General features: G+C 47.4%; 1 protein-coding gene across 1 annotated transcript in view; it reads left to right on the top strand.

Moving 5' to 3' along the window:
* The first annotated feature begins 208 nt into the window (after nt 1-208).
* LDLRAD3 (low density lipoprotein receptor class A domain containing 3) overlaps nt 209-16,211 on the top strand; it is a 195,547-nt gene continuing 179,544 nt past the window's right edge. The window contains exon 1 of the mRNA XM_040495438.1: nt 209-314. The gene's annotated coding sequence lies outside the window, so the exon portion shown is untranslated. The remainder of the gene's footprint in view (nt 315-16,211) is intronic.

Raw genomic sequence — 16,211 nt, 5'->3', positions numbered from 1 at the left:
GAGGGGTTAAATTTTTGGCGCTGCTACTTATGAGCTGGATGATCTTGACTTTTCCCGGCCTTGGTTTCTCATGGGTGCAGTCGAGGGAAGGGGACACCCCCCAGAGTTGTTCTGAGAATTAAGTGGAACAGCCTCCGCGAAGACAGCGAGCTCTGTGGCCAGGACGTGGGAGGCACTGAATGACTGGGTGGTGTTTTCTCCTTCTCCCCAGAGTCCCGATGAGCATCTGCGGTGGCTGTTGGGTTGAAGAGCATGAGTTGGAGGGTCACACAGTCCTGGTTCCACTACTCTCTGATTATGTCACCTTGGGCAAGGTATTTAACTTTCCAAGCCTCTGTAAAGGAAAGCCAACTTTCCCTCGTCTGTAAAGTTGGCAGTAGTTCCTTCCTGCCCCGTGTGGCTGGGATCAGTGAAAATGCAGGTTTTGTGTACTCTGTTCAGTGCCCGGCACATAGGCAGTGCTCTGTTACACGGGGTGAAATCCGATGGGCTCACGCCCGCGGATCCAGACCTCACTTCTGGCTGTATCGGCCCTGTGGCACCTGATGCCTGTTCTCCTTGCAGGAAAAGCAGCCCTTGTGTTGCAAGCAGAACGAAGCCGCTGCTCTTAAATCACCACGCTGCTCAGTTTTCAGCCCTATGGGCCCCCTATTTGTGTCTTGTTTCGGGTCAGTCCATTTTCAGCTCCACACAGTGGGCTTCAGTCACTCCCTCTCAATCTGCAGGGAGAAAGTTAACAATTCCGATTCCAAGAGCTTTGGAAAAGTCTCACCTCCCCGGCAGGCATTACTTATTTATGCTTTAATCTTCGTAGATTGCTCGGAGTTGCTCTCAAGCTGTCCCGAAAGCCCCCAGTAAGCGGAAGTAGTGCATGCACCCAGAGTAATTAATGCACTTTCTACTAGAGAAGGAACGTGTAATTTGCAGGAATGTGTGTCAAGACCCACCCTGCTAAATTTATACCCTGTAATTTGCAACGTTAGCTGGCACCAAATCGGCAGATTGGTGAGTCTAGCCTACCTGCTTTGCAATTATATCTGCTGGCTGGTGTTGCAGGATTGAGTAACTGGAGATCTCAATCATTTAAGTAAATTAGAACCAGCTCCTGGGACCCATCTGAGATCACCCTCAGGTACAGGAGGCTGGTTAATGATGTTTTCCTTTGTACCAGCTTGAGAGGCTCTGATGAGGGCGAGGAAGGGAAGAGTCTAAGACAAGTCTTCGGGCTTCTGTGGGTGTGGGCGGACCATAGGCCGTGGGAAGGCCTGTCCTCAGGAGCCCCCCCCCCCCCCCGCAACCCCCCACCCCTGCCACACCACGGGCCTCTGGAAAAGAAAAACACAAAACTGATATAACAGAAATGGTTTTATGGTCTGTTTTATGAGCTGTATCAGCCCTAATAATCGGCTCTGGGGAGATTCTTGTTAGTTCTTAAAACTGGAAGTCACTTTGCAGCCTCTGCAGACCAGTGATTTTTGTAAAACCCTCGTAAATTTTCTTTTTTGGGAAGACTTGCAGGAGACTCTTCTAGGCTGACGTGCAGGCTTCTTGTTCTGTGGGGTGCTAGGAGGAGGGCGTGAGCCGGCTGGGTTTTCCCGTGGTTATGTTTTTGTGGCCGGATGAAAGAGTCCGGCAGAAGACAAAATGAATTGTAGGCACTCAGCCCTGGTATAAAGCCCAGATCCTCAATTACTTCATGTGACCTTGGGCAGATATTTAACCTCCCTGAGCAGCCTTTCCGCATTTGTGGAATGGAGCTAATGATTCCTTTGATTAAAGCTGTTACAAATATTAGATGTTTGTAAAGGCATCTGGCACATGGAGAACACTCAATAAATGGTAATTATCATCAGTGCCATTTATATTTGGGGAGGGCATATCATTTATCAGTTGTAAAGAACGCTTGGCTACATAGGCAAGGCGGACTTGGTAGACAAATTGGGTGGAATCTTTATTCTTTCAAAAAGCCATTTGTGGATACACCCTGAGGTCTGAAAATGTGGGTTGGCGCTATTTGGTGCTGTCGATGGGAGTGGGCTTGTTGCTAAAGAAAAGCCTCCCTCATCCCGATTCCAGGGCTCATCTCTGAAGAGCGTGGGATTCCCGTTCGACCTTGGGACCTCCTCAGGGCTTGAAAAGTATAAGGAGGAATGTAGAAGCTGGAGAGAGAGAGATTCTTTCCCCCAGGAGCTGGTTGAGCTCAGGAACGGGAACTTTGCACGCTCTTACTGCGAGATTGGGTTTGCACATACACAGACAGTTCTGTGGGTCCCCCCACCCGGTGGGGTGAGAAATGTGGGGCGAATATGTTCCGTGTGTGCACACGCATGCATGTGGCGCTCGTGTCTGGTGGGCGTGCACGTGTGTGCCCGGGTCTGCTCCTAAACATTTATGGGCTGGTGGACTGCAGCTGGGAAAGGCCCGGGTTTAACTGGCTCAATATTAATAAACATGTTCCAGAGCATTGAAGCCTTTGCTTCGTCTTTATAAGAAATGAATCCCTTCTCACTCATTGCGCTTCCGCGGGAGACCGTGCTGGGCGCAGAAGTACTACTTTATTTTCCTTGTAGGCTTTCCAGCTCGGACTTCTGTGTCCACCGAGGCCTTGTTTTTAAAAACGTGTTTTTACAGCAGAACTACAACTATGGAGATGACAGCGGTTTCTTACCACTTTGATTATGAAAGTACTGGATGTGGTGATTTTATTTCTGTTAATCGACCATTCTCTCACCGGTCCATTTCTCTCCTCATGGGGCTGTGCCAGATATCTCCTTCCGTTGTATTTGTTTCTGCCTTCTCCAGAAGTCTGAGATCGACGCCTAAGCACACACCTCCGCTTTCCTTCTCCTTCCTGGTGCCCAGTGAAACGGATCTTGCACCGTTCTAACGCCCGTGCTTTTCCCACATGCCTTTCCACCTTTTTCTTCCTGGAACTTCCCTGGAGAGCTCATTTCTGTGTCTTGGCATCACATCCCAGGATCCACATCCCCTTTCTGCTCTGAGACCGACCTTTTAATTCAAATCAAATGTTTCCAGACTACAGTTTAAGTCCCCCGGCTTGGGAACAGTCCTGCTCAGCAAGCCCTATGATGAATTCTTTTTGCGGGATTTGGTGTGGACTTTCGTGGTCACTTGGCTGAAATGAAGGCTAAGAGAAAAGTGCAGGCAGTTTTCACTCACCTACCTGAAAAATCAGTTTCCATTAGAACAGAGATGGATTCTGCCCCCTGCCAAAGGGTTCTGTGAAAAGGGGTTAAGGTGGATTGAAGGATGAAATGGAGCTCTTTGGAAAGAACGGATCTCCCGCCCCCATTATAACACCTGAGTGTATCCTTATGAGCCGGTTTGGTGCCTGCTCAAATGCAAATGGATTTGTTCCGTTATTGGTTTGCTTACGGAACGTAGCAGAAATGTAATCCACGCAGAAAATGCTATGAGTCACTCCATCTCCTGCACACGCTTCTTTTATTATTATTATTATTGCGGAAAGGAGCACATCAAAAGGCAGGTCTAGGGAAACACAGTTTCGAGAAGCTTATTTGATTTGTCTTAAGAAGCAGTTATTTCCCTGAAATTAGCAACCAGTACGAGGAATTTTCCAGCTCTGCCCACCTAGCCGCCTGTTACTGCCTGAGTCTCCGCCTTGCTTTTTTTTTGCCCCCCTTTTCTGCGTTTGTTGCCTTTGAGGTTTTGCAGACATGAAGGACACTGGTCAGAATTGTGTCCAGGGTGCACCGAACATTCCACCAGCATAGGAGTTTGAAGCATGTCTTGTACTTGGGTGTGTTTGTGTCCGGGTTATCCAAATCCTCAAATTTGAAGCCCAGTGTAACATCCGTTATTGCTTATTACATTTTGGGATTGCCTGCCCCATGCGCCAGTGGTGCAGGCTGAGGAAATGCAAACAAAGTGCACCATTAGCCTGAGCAAAACATATAACTAGGACAGCAGATCGGCTGCCAAAACTACCATCTGCTGTTTTCTAAAGCCAAAGATTGATGACTTGGGTTGTCTCCTCCTTCAGCAAATAGTCAAAGAGACTCGATGTATTTATTTATTTAACTTTGACCAGCCTTTCGTGATATTTCTTGTTAGAAGGTGGACTGTATATTGGAGTTAGCAGAGTAAGGCCCAACTCTTTGATTCGCAGCTAGATGCCTACAAATTTCCAGTAGCTTCCCAGCTGCATTTTCTTACTACTCCCCTAGCCCGGTGTCTGTTTAGGTAGAGCCACCAGGTTAACCTACACGAAGTATTTATTACTCGGTCCATGTCACTCCTCTGCTCAAGAACTGTTGCTCTTGGAGCGCCTCGCTGGCTCATCAGTAGAGCATGAGGCTTGTGATCTTGGAGTGGTGAGTTCCAGCCCCACCTTGGATAGAGAGATTACTCAATGATAGTTCAAAACAAAAACCAAAAAACTGTTGCTGCTGGTTTCTCATTGTTGGCAAAGTGAAGTCTACACTCCACAGCCTGGCTTTTAAAGCTTTTCTCAGCCTTCTGTCCCTTGTTCTCTTCGTTAATGTTTTCCTGCCTCTGCTTAGCTTAACATTTTTTTTTTAACATTTATTTATTTTTGAGACAGAGAGAGACAGAGCATGAACAGGGGATGGTCAGAGAGAGAGGGAGACACAGAATCTGAAGCAGGCTCCAGGCTCTGAGCTGTCAGCACAGAGCCCTATGCGGGGCTCGAACCCACGAACTGTGAGATCATGACCTGAGCTAAGTCGGATGCTTAACCAACTGAGCCACCCAGATGCTCCTGCTTAGCTTAACATTTTATCTAGAATGCAAGTCTTCATCTTACTCACCCTGCAAAGCCAGCCTGATTGAAAACTGTGCTGTGAAGCATTCCAAGATACTTCCCTGAAAGAAATTTTTCCCTCCTTAGTGATTCCTGTATCCCATTTTGTACTCCTTTTTGATGGCATTTATGACCTCAGGTTTTATAATTATAGCCATGTAGGTGCATATTCCTCTCTTCTGGTCAAACTGTAGGCTTTGAAAGTGCTCAGATCTTGTATTTGTCATAATCTGAACGACATCAGGTGCTCAGTTCTTTCTGGGTCATTGAATGCCTGTGTTAATTGAATGAATGCTTACCACAAAACAGAGCACGTGGAGGTAATGGGTCGATTTAAATATAAGGATCTTGTTTCGTGGACCCAGTGCAGTGGCACACTGTCATTGTCAAAGAGAACATTAGCTCAAGTGGTTTGGCAGTGGGAACGCAGCAGTTGCCCAGTTTCGGATTGGATGGTTCTCCCACACTTAGGGTACGTAATTGTTAGGATTTGTGCGTCAGAAGTCCCGCTATTCCAATAACACTGGATTTGTGACTTTGAAAGGTGGTCCGTTTGTGCTGTCTTGGGAACACAACGGTGGTGGAGGGAGGAGTGTTTTGGGAAGCCAGATGGACCTTGATCTGCATCCCAGTGCTCACTGACTGTTTTGTCATCTTGAACCTCGGTTTTTCCATCTGTAAAATGGGCATAAAATCTAGTCAGTAGGGATGCAGTGTGGATTGAATAACATGCATGAAACACCAGCACAGGCTCCAGCACATAGTGGGTATGACGTAATGTAGGGATTATTTCTAAGAGAAGGGTGGCCTGTCACTAGCACTTGTTAGTGAGTGATCATGGTCTGCTTATCTGTGGTTGAAGACAGTGGAGAGAGTCAGAGCCATTTTTAACTTGAAATGTCTGAAATTGCTTTTTTTGTTGCTACTGTCCTTAAAGGTGGTTTCTTCCTGTTGATTTTAATCACATTTAGATTTCCTCCCATCTATATTCTAAGTAATTGGAGGTTAGGAATTCTGAGTACTCTGTCTCTATCAAAGATGTGAATGTCTGGGAATTTTTGAAACTGGAAAAAACTGGACGGAAAAGGTAGGAACAAACAAACTGTGGTGCTTGGGGAGCAGAGAATGGAAATTCATGGAACGTTTGAAATCCTGTTTCTCCCTTATAAATTCTGAAGTTACTTGTTAATTCTGAACCATAAAAAGATCTGCTGTGTATAAATTGGCTTGCCCATCGTTGATTATATTTGGTATATGTAGGGCTAGAAATGCTGTTCTTGTTTATTTGTATGGAATTTTGAGAAATAACTTGTCTTGTTCCTGGGCTTTCTTGTCTCTTGTTCTTTAAGAAGTACCGAGGATAGGGGCCCATGGGTGGCTCATTCGGTTAAGCACCTGACTCTTGGTTTCAGCTCAGGTCATGATCTTGCGGTTTGTGGGTTTGAGCCCCAGGTCTGGCTCTACACTGGCAGTGCAGAGCCTGCTTGGGATTCTCTCTCTCCCTCTCTCTCTGCCCCTCCACTGCTTGGTCACTCCTTTCTCTCTCAAAGTAAATAAATGAACTTAAAAAAAAAAAAGTGAGGACAGCGCCCGATGCACAGGAGTCTGGTTAAAGCAGACGTTTTCCTGAAAGTATGTGCTTGCTAGCAGGGCCCCTCAGCCTCTTGGCAGCTTGCTTATGACGGGGACTTTGAAGGATGGGCGTCTTCTCCTTTGGATGGTGTTTTACGGAGTCGATTCCCTTCTCTCCTCCTCACTGGTGCTTGTAACCCCCAAGGGAGTGTGTTCGAGGCTTTCCCTTCTGTTGAGGAGTTGGGGTGGTGGTTCCTGCCTCTCACTGACCAACTTTGCTGACACCCCTGAGGCTGGACGGTCCATGGCCCAGCTCCTCGTGTTTATGTGCTGTGTGCTAGGATCTAGAAGGCACCAGAAGACAGTTGATCAAGTCCAACTTTGCTAGCACCCTCCCTTTCCCCTGCCTTAATAAAGAAACCTTTTTTTTTTTTTAAGTCTTCAGTTGGTTCTTTCTTTTTCAGGCTTTCCTGTGTGATTTTTGGATCTGTGGTTGCTGCTCTCAACTGTGGGTCTGTGATTCTTGGGCCCGGTGAGCGCAGCCTGAGGTGTCCCTTGCCCACCTGACCACCCGCCTGGTTCCCAGGCTGAGCTTTGAGCCGGTCTTTCTGTGTTTACACAAGTTTGGGATTTTTCCTGGGATGTGGGAGGTGTCAGGAGATTGAGTTGCTCCTGGCCAAAGTTTGAACAGAAGCTGTTTGATCTGAGAGAGAGAGAGACAGACAGACAGACAGAGGGGTGGTGGACAGAAACGTAATGTATCTGTGTGGGGAACACAATGTAGGGTATTAACCAAGCTGGCCTTGAATGAAAATGCGGTAGCAGCATCACATAAAATGAGGGTCCCAGTCATGCCAGACAAGTCCAAGTTGCTGGAAGGATGCAATATGCAGGCATATGGGCTGGTACCCCAGTAGTGTCTTCAGATCAGAGACTGCCCTTGGCTGGGGTGGTGGTCCTTGCCTGCTCCTTGCTTCCCTGCTATGCTCTCCAGAGGTGATAGTCACCTTGCTGGTGAGCGACAACCAGCTGTACTTTGCTTGAGCTGAGGCTTTTCTCCCTGAACATCTGGGCAGTGGTGGTGACTTGGCAGGTGTGTTTTTGAAAGCATGGGAGGGAGGGTTGGAGGGAGGGAGGGAGGGAGGGAGATGGATAAAGAGAGAGAGAGAGAGAGAGAGGGAGAAAGCCAGGCTCAGACTTCTCACTTGGCCTCAGGTAGAGACCAGCATTCAGTTGCCTAATTTGTGGGTTCGTCGAATGTAAATCATTCTGGATCCCTTTTCTCTCCCTCTAGTTTTCTGTAATCCTTTTCGTCAAAAGACAAAACAAAAGAGGGGGGACCCCCAAACTGACCACCTGGAGAAGTTCATTGAGACCCCAAGTATCGCTGATAATCCACGAATAACCCAGGGGGTTTTGGGGAGTGAGGGCAGAGGTAACTGGAGATAGTATTGACTTACAGGAGGAGAGCCACACCCTGCTTCAGACTCTTTTTGGATTGAGAGCTGGAGCAGCCGGGCAGACTTTCTGGATGCTTCCTGGAGGCTCGTTCTTCAAATGGGGTTAGTAGACAGGACCACAGAGCCTTGTGCCAGGCCTGAGAAGTTTGCATGCTTGGGGTTTATCCGGGTGGGGCTGCTGCCATTTTGGGCATTGGAGGAAAGGAGTGGGACTGTTTTGATAGTAGGAGAAAATGAGCAAATCAATTAAAAATAAATGCTGGACATTCCATGCCCCACTGCTCACACCGCCAGTCCCCTGCCCGTCACCACATCGTGGCACTGGGGACTATTGGACTTGGCGTGACTTTGACCAGTACATTTGTCAGTGGCTGGGGCTGCAGGAAAGAAAGGAGGGAGTCAACCCGTAATGGACAGAGGCAGTCAGTGCCTGTGAGCTAGCTTCCCACTAGAAAGGTTTTCTTTTATTATTTAAGTAACCTTTTTATCGAAATTTAACATGCGTACTGAAAAGTGCACAGATGTTAAGTGGGGAGCTCTGTGAATTTGCATAAAGTAATCACACGGGGAGTCAGTGCTCTCAGGTCAAGAAATAGAGCATCGCCAACACCCCCAGGACCCCCACCGCATCACCGCCTGGTCCTCCCACGCCTCTTCTTGACTTCCAACATCATAGATTACTTTCGCCCGGTTTTGCGCCGGCAAGACTAAGAGCGTCTGGCTCCTTTCTGCTCACTGTTAAAAACATCTAATTTCCGTCCCCTTTCCAAGGAGGCGGGTTGTGGGACGACCCTCCACCCACTTGGGTTGGGAGGACAACTCTGGATCCTTGGCGAACAGACATCCCGCCAGCCTTGGGCTCCTGGGTCTGGCTCTCCTGCTGCAGGCGCCCTTGGATGAGCTCTTCTGTCTTCCAGCAGAAAGTGTGGCCTCAAGCCACCTGGAAGGTCCAGTAGCGGGAAGCGGGAGTCCCGAGCAAGCTATAATTGTGGGCTCACATTGAGCACAAGCTCGCCTTGGAGAGACACGCTGCATTCCTCACAGACGACAGATTAATTTGTATCCCTTGAATCCGAGTCAGAGCTCGGAGGACTGGCATGCAGGCCAGCGACCGACCTACCATGGGGCCCCTGGTGTGGGGCGAGGGGCCAGGCGGGAGGAAAGAGCAACGTGTGGCTGGGGGAAGGTGGCTCAGCAGTTCTCCTGCGGGGTGGGTTTGTGTTGGAAAACCGAATCAAAGGGAATAAAGCCCTCGGGTAATTTCCCAGAGTAACTCATTAAGAAAGCCATCCGCAGGTTTCTCCAAATGATTCCCTATTCTTTCCTTCATTCGTTCATTCATTCATTCATTTATTTTAGTTTGGGCCAATGTTTGGGGCTTTTAGTTTCATAATTATGTAAAAGGGCTCTCACCCAACTTGCTTCTCTGAAGTTTCAAGGAATGCTTTGTCTCTTTTGTATGTTATAAATTGGTAAATGGGATGACCTTTTTCTTTTGGGTTTGCTTCTTAAGGTTAAAGGAGCTAGTGTGTGTGTGTGTGTGTGTGTGTGTGTGTGTGTGTGTGTGTGTCTGACTTAATAACTACCAATGCACTGCAGTCCCTCCCCCATATCATCTTGGTTACTCTTGTAAGTTCTTCAGGCACATTTGCCATGGTGATACATTTTTTTAAATGTTTTATTTACTTTTGAGAGAGAGAGTGTGAGCAGGGGAGGAGCAGAGAGAGGAGAGACCGAGGATCCGAAGCGGCCTCTGCGCTGATAGCAGTGAGCCCGATGTGGGGCTCAAACTCATGATCCTTGAGATCATGACCTGAGCCAAAGTCAGATGCTCGACTGAGTGAGCCACCCAGGTGCCCCTGCCATGGTGTTATTTTAACGAATTCGTTTCAAAGAAAAGATGCCAATAAGAATATGTCCATGTTTTAAAAAAATTTTTTTAATTTTTTTAAATGTTTATTTATTTTTGAGAGAGAGCGAGCGAGCGAGCATGAGCGGGGGAGGGGCAGAGAGGGAGAGAGGGAGACACAGAATCCGAAGCAGGCTTCAGGCGCTGAGCTGTCAGCACAGAGCCCGACATGGGGCTCGAACCCATGACCTGAGCCGAAGTCAGATGCTTAACCGACTGAACCGCCCAGGTGCCCCAGAATATGCCCATATATTTTTTTTTTAACAGACCTTTCAGTTTCTTCCCTTGGAGTGTATGTTCTAGGACCTTGTAGATGTGAATGTAAATACAGGTGCCTATATATTATCACATATATCTCTAGAGATAAACAAAAAAGGCTTATGTTACACATACCGTTTTGTAATTTACTACCCCCCTGACTCTGTGGTAGGTGTTCTTCCTATGTGCTGCAGTGTTCTAGCATGGATATGCCATATCACGTTTACCCATCTCCCTCTTGGGTGTCATTTAAGTTCTTTTGAGTTTTAAGCTCTACAAGTAAGTATGTGGGCGGGGGGGACGCCTTTTGTGTTTCTCTATGCGTTTGTATATTCCTAAGGATGGGTTCCTAGAAACGGAATCCAGAGGTACACTCCATAAATAGTGCTGGCTACTGCCAGGTGGCCTCAGGAGGGTGTTTACATTCTCACCAGTAGTATGACAGTGCCACTGTCCTCACATCTATGCCAGCTCTCAGCATTATCCACGTTTTAGCTTTTGCTGATCAGATTGCTTTAAAAAATTGGCATATCTACTAGTATTTCTTTACCTGCCCTTGAGGCTGTGTGCTCTCCGTTCGTCTTTTAGCCATCTTATGTTTTGTGACACGCTTGGTCATTTACTGTATCCATTTTTCTTTGCAGTTTCCCCCCCGAGTTTTGAGTTCTTTGCAGTCGGGGACACAGAGGATCGCTTTAAAAGATTTTAGGGAAAAAAATCATCTTGATTGGCATTCCTGGCTATCAAGGTCCACAGAAGATCAGTAGTCGGTCTTCAAATTGGCACTGGCTAAAGGCTTGGGTTTTCTATTTTGTTTTTATTTAATTAGGTGAAATTTTCCCTCCTGGCTGGAAAGTCCCTGCCGTCTGTAAATGCATTATCATTTGTGCAGCACGGGTGAATCGTGATGTGCAGGGAAAAGTGAGCGGTGCCAGGCGGGGGTTGGCGCCTGTTGGAGCTGATTATCGCAGACATTCAGTGGGAAGCTGGGTCCCTTGCCTCATTTCTCTTAAAACACCGTGGCCTCTCATGTCTTTAGCATAAAGGCACATGATCCATAAAAGAAGGGACAGGGAGAGTCTCTCAAGCCGTGTTGGCAGTTCTGGTTCATGACGCTTCTTTATTCTGCCGGCATTTCCTAGACCAGTGTTGCTTCTTAAACTCTTGGCAGGTTCACGTTGGAGCCAGTATTCTTCTCTTCACGTCCAGAGCCTGCGGACCGTTGCCACCTTCCGCGTGGGTAAACAAACTGGACTTTGTTCAAAGGATGTCAGGGCAGTTACTGGGGACCCGGGTCTCAGTGCTCCTATGGCCCTTGATGACAATGGCAGACCGTTGATCAAGCCCCTGTAGGCCCCTTCATTCCACCAGGCCACCCTCACTGCCTCCACCAGCAGATGGCTTCTTTCTTTGCCTGTTCTGGAGCAGAGTCCCAGCCCAAAATGCCACCGTCTTTGGTACAGCTGTCACTACTCCCTGGATACGGAAAGAAACAAACAAAGGCCATGTGTAGGGTGCTGGTGGTTTGGGCTTTGCCCTGGGGAGAGGGGAAATCAGCCTCCCTGTGGATGGAGGCCTGAAGGCTTAAGTGAGGCCGCCTCCAAGCCAGTATGGGGCAGAAACAGAGGGCTGACTCTTAGGGGTGTTTTCGGCTACTTCTGCACCTGAATCTGGTTGGTTCTGCTCCCCCTCCCCACTTAACACGTGTCCATCCTTGATCTCTTGAGAGATTGGGTCATCACAGAATATTGGATCTGTCTCCTGGGCAGCTGTGCCAGATCTTGCAGGCAGCTCGCATCCCATACAGAGTCCGGGTGCCCAAGAGCTCTGGAGGCAAGCTCTAACCTGCTGACGTTATGGTGGAGAGTTGGGCTACCTTTGAATTTTTATGTTCATCCATGAAGAATGATTGATTAAGCTCAAGCTAATCCAGGTGTTAAGATTGCTTTGTAGAAAATCCCAAGGTTCATAGACCTCTCAGGAAAGAGAATAATAATATGAATAAAAAATATTTTTGGTTCCTCTCCTCCTCCCATTTTTCAAATAAATGACTTCAGATCAAATTATTATCTGAGCATGAAGAAACATGTTTTTGTTACATAAATCTTAAGCTGCATACAAATGTGGACTGTCCCCACGGCTGAGGAATAATCCTGACTTGCAGGAGTTATCCAGAAAAATATTGGTGGAATGATTTTTATAGTATTTTCGCACAAAGAAGCAACCATCCGTATTTCCGTCCACCTGTGCTATTTATTCCTTCTTCCCTTCTTCCCTCCCTTCCTCCATCTATGCATCACAACAGACATTCTGTTTTTGGCTCCGTTTAGGACGTTAGGACACATGCCCTCCTCTGAGGTAAAAGCTGCTCATGGTGGGGAAGACAGAACGGGAGCCGTGGAGCACTCTGCGAAGTGAAGAGACAGAGGTTGGCATAGGTTATGTTGAGAGGTCTGATGGGGAGCTTGTAAAGTAACCTGGGGGGCTAGGACAGAACTATAGGAGAGATGGGCTGGCCAGGACATGCAGGCCTTTGATTTCTTCCCAGTGTCTCCGCACTGAGCGGTCCCCTTTAGCATGGCACCGTAGTAGCCTCAACCGGGAGGGAGACTAGCCTGCTGTGGGGCCGACTGGATGTATTGGAAATAATTTCTTTTTTTTTTTTAATTTTTTTAATATTTATTTTTGAGAGAGAGATACAGCATGAGCAGGGGAGGGGCAGAGAGAGAGGGAGACACAGAATCCAAAGCAGGCTCCAGGCTCAGAGCTGTCAGCACAGAGCCCAACGCGGGGCTCGAACTCACAGACCGTGAGATCCTGACCTGAGCCAAAGTCGGTCGCTCAACCGACTGAGCCACCCAGGCGCCCCATAGAACGGCATGTCTTGTGTAGAGTGGCATATTTTGTGCCTACATTACATCTAGTCTTTATATAATAGTAATTCTTCAGTAGTGAATAAGGATGCCCTTAACAGTGAACTCTGGCTAGTCGTATGGCCTTCATCTGCATGCTGTCTTATATGTGTGACAGTCCTGGAAGCTTCCACTGGCTTCTTCATCCTTTTAGGTTTTCCAGTGTGAGGGAAGCAGGACAAGAGCTTTGAGGTTTTCAGCTCTGTCACTGTGCAACTCTGGGACCAGATGGACAGAATAGCCCTTTAGTTCCCCAGGGAGCTTGTCAAGGTTGTCTTTGGTCCATCTCCATTTTATAGATGAGGAAACTGAGGCACAGAGGTTTAAGCCATTCCCGGAGCTGGGAACGAGTGGCATTAGAATTCAGAGTTTGTGGGCTCCCAGGCCGACCTGAGCGAGGCAAGCTCTATAATCCTTCCTTAATCTTTAATCGATTTCTTTTCTGGACCGTCATACGCTCCACAATCTGGAGAACCCAAACAGGTTAGTCTTCACGGTGTGGGCCCTTTGATTTGCCAAATCCGACAAGTCTCTTGCAAAGGTAAATTGCTCTCTCTGAAAGCCGAGCTCATTCAGACGTGCATACTGAAGCGGGGACGCCAGCAGTAAATACTGCTTAACTCTGGCACTTGCTAGATGTACAAACATCATTTGCTCAAGAAGTCAGCTAATTCCTCATGATGGAGGGCCTGTCTTCGTGCTCCATACGGAGGGAGGGTGCCTGCGTGAGCAGATTGTAGAAGCTGGATGGACCGGTTTAATGGATTAAGCTACTTAAGAAAATTTAAGAAGACGCACCAGTTAATATGTATTCCGCCCTTGCTTGGTTGGTAACAGGCTGGTGTTTTTGATTTCCCTAGCAGGGTTCCTCCCTGATCGGAAGTGATAAGCCAGACAGCCGTTCATTTGCTGAGGTGTGATGGGAGATTGTGGTTAATGGAGTGAACCGGAGAGGCCCTTGCGTCCCTAGAGAGCAGGAGGCAGGTCAGATTCCTGGCCCCCTGGAGATGACTTTCTCCGGGAAGGTGGGACCAGCGGTGTCAAGCGAGCGGAGGCAGGAACAGTGTCATCCCGGGTCTGAGAACCTGGGATTCTCTGGTAGCTTCCGTGCTGCCTTTTTGACCGCCTGGTAGATCTCTGGGTCCTAAGTCTCCCTGTATTGAACAAGGAGGAACTACCTTTGGTATCTGGCTTGTAGGGATGTTTTCAGTCCTATAGTGGAGGAGCTCTGTGTAAATCCCAGGTATTATTTTTAAATGCTGAAGAATGTATCTAGGACAGGCAGATGGTGAGTGTTTGCCTCCATGGGGACTGGGTGTGTGTCCTCAGAAGTAGGAATAGTAAGTTGAGAGCTAAAAAGGAACTTGGATGTCATCTGTTACTGCCTTATTCTACACACGGGGAAACTGAGGCTCATGGACACAGAGCAGCTCCCTCCGATCCTGATGAGCCCCACGTACCTTTCTCTTTTCATCTGTGTCCTAACCACGCTGTTCTGAGGGGTTGGTTCATGTTTATGATTTTGCTGCTGCTAAGGAGTCCTAGGGATGATCCAAGAAAGGCTACTTCTTTCTTTTTTTTATTTGTTTAGAGAGAACACGAGGGGAAAGGGGCAGAGAGAGAGAGAGAGAGAGAGAGAGGACAGAGAATCCCAAGCAGGATCCATACTGCAGAACCCGATGTGGGCCTCGAACTCACAAGCCGCAAGATCATGATCTTAGTCGAAATCAAGAGTCGGATGCTTAACCAACTGAGCTCCCTAGATGCCCCGAAGGGCTACTTATTTCTTTAGGAATTACCTAACCGAGACTGTTGTGTGTTAGAAGATACAAAGCCAGAGTCACATTGTGAGCTCCGTAACTATGTTCTCAGAACCCAGTGTCTGTCCCCAGAGTCTACATTTTTGCACCTGGGTGACATGTACTCTTAGCCAGCCAGCCCCGCTTGTCCAGGCTGCGCCCTTTCTAGGGAGGCAGGTAGAGAAAAGGGACAGTACCAGCTCTGTGAGGAGAGTCCGGGAGAATGTATGGAGGGCAGGAAGGAGGAACATACCAGTACTATTTCTTGAGCCCCACGTATCTGCCAAGTACTCTTAACTATATTTACTTTATCTCTTTATCTGTGTATAGGTATTATATCTCTATCCCTCAGCAACCCTGCCCAGAAGGTGGACTTACCCCAGGTTTGTGAGTGGACAGTTTTAGCTCAGAGATGGTAACTCAGTTGTCTGAAGTCACACAGCTATAGAGAAGCAGGCATTTGGCAGTTGTGATTGGGTGTGCCAGATCATCGCTGGGCCCCTTTACTTGGCCTCCTTGAGGAGGGGTGAGGGGGCAGATGGTATGGGCTATTCTGAGATGGACAGATTACTGCGGCTTTGCCCACCCTGACGTCTCAGGGAGTTCGTGTTTAAAACAATATCTGCCCTTCTGGCTAGGCCTTGCTATTTTTGTTTTCGGAATGTCACGGCTTAATGAGTTGGGTGGGCAAATCTATCTTATGAGACGTGTTTATTTTTTCCTCCACAATTTGCTTCTACTCTGCAACTGTTGCTGCCTTTCAGAAAATGAAAAGAGCTCATAATAGGACCAAATTTCCCAGATGGATGTCCTTGCATTTGCTCTTTTTTTTTTTTCCCCAGCGTGAATAACTTGCCCCCTTTTATCTCTCATCCTTTTATAGTTGATGGGGTTTTTGAAGCTAGGATATCAGTGGTAAATGGTTCCATATGTCTTTCAGAGATTTTCTCAAATATTAGCATATTTTTTTGTTCTTTATAATAAATTTTATTAATGAAACATTTTTTAAGGGATGGGGAAGAGGACCAAGAATAACACGAAGGAAGCCTGTGTGCCTTCCACCCGGCTCCCTTGAATTCTGATATTTGGTCATGCTTGCTTCAGATTGTTTCAAAGAAAGAAATCTTATGTTTGCAGTTCATTGTGTCCCCTCTGATCCCATTCGCCAGAGGGTGACCACGCTCCTGAATTTGCTATTTTTCTTTTCCTGTACAATGAAAAAAGAAATAACTTTTGCATTTGTATCTACCCGTGACAGTCTTCTCGTCTTCAGGCTTGACTTCAGTGATATTCTGCAACCTGCTCTTTCTTCACTGAGCATTGGGTTTCTCAGAATTGAACTGTGTGGATCCATGCCACCTCAGCTGATTAAGTTGAAGCCTTGGGTGCTGTTCCATCGTGTGGATGCAACCCTATTTTTCATCCATCCTGCTTTTGATGAACATTGAGTTTGTCTTGCGATTTCTATGCTAGTGGTACCAGCCGGGAACGTGCTCT

The sequence above is a fragment of the Herpailurus yagouaroundi genome, unplaced genomic scaffold (genome assembly GCF_014898765.1).
Source record: "Herpailurus yagouaroundi ecotype Mexico unplaced genomic scaffold, PumYag 187, whole genome shotgun sequence".
NCBI lineage: Eukaryota > Metazoa > Chordata > Mammalia > Carnivora > Felidae > Herpailurus > Herpailurus yagouaroundi.
Note: the sequence above shows the minus strand (reverse complement) of the source record. Positions and strands in the feature narration are given on the sequence as shown.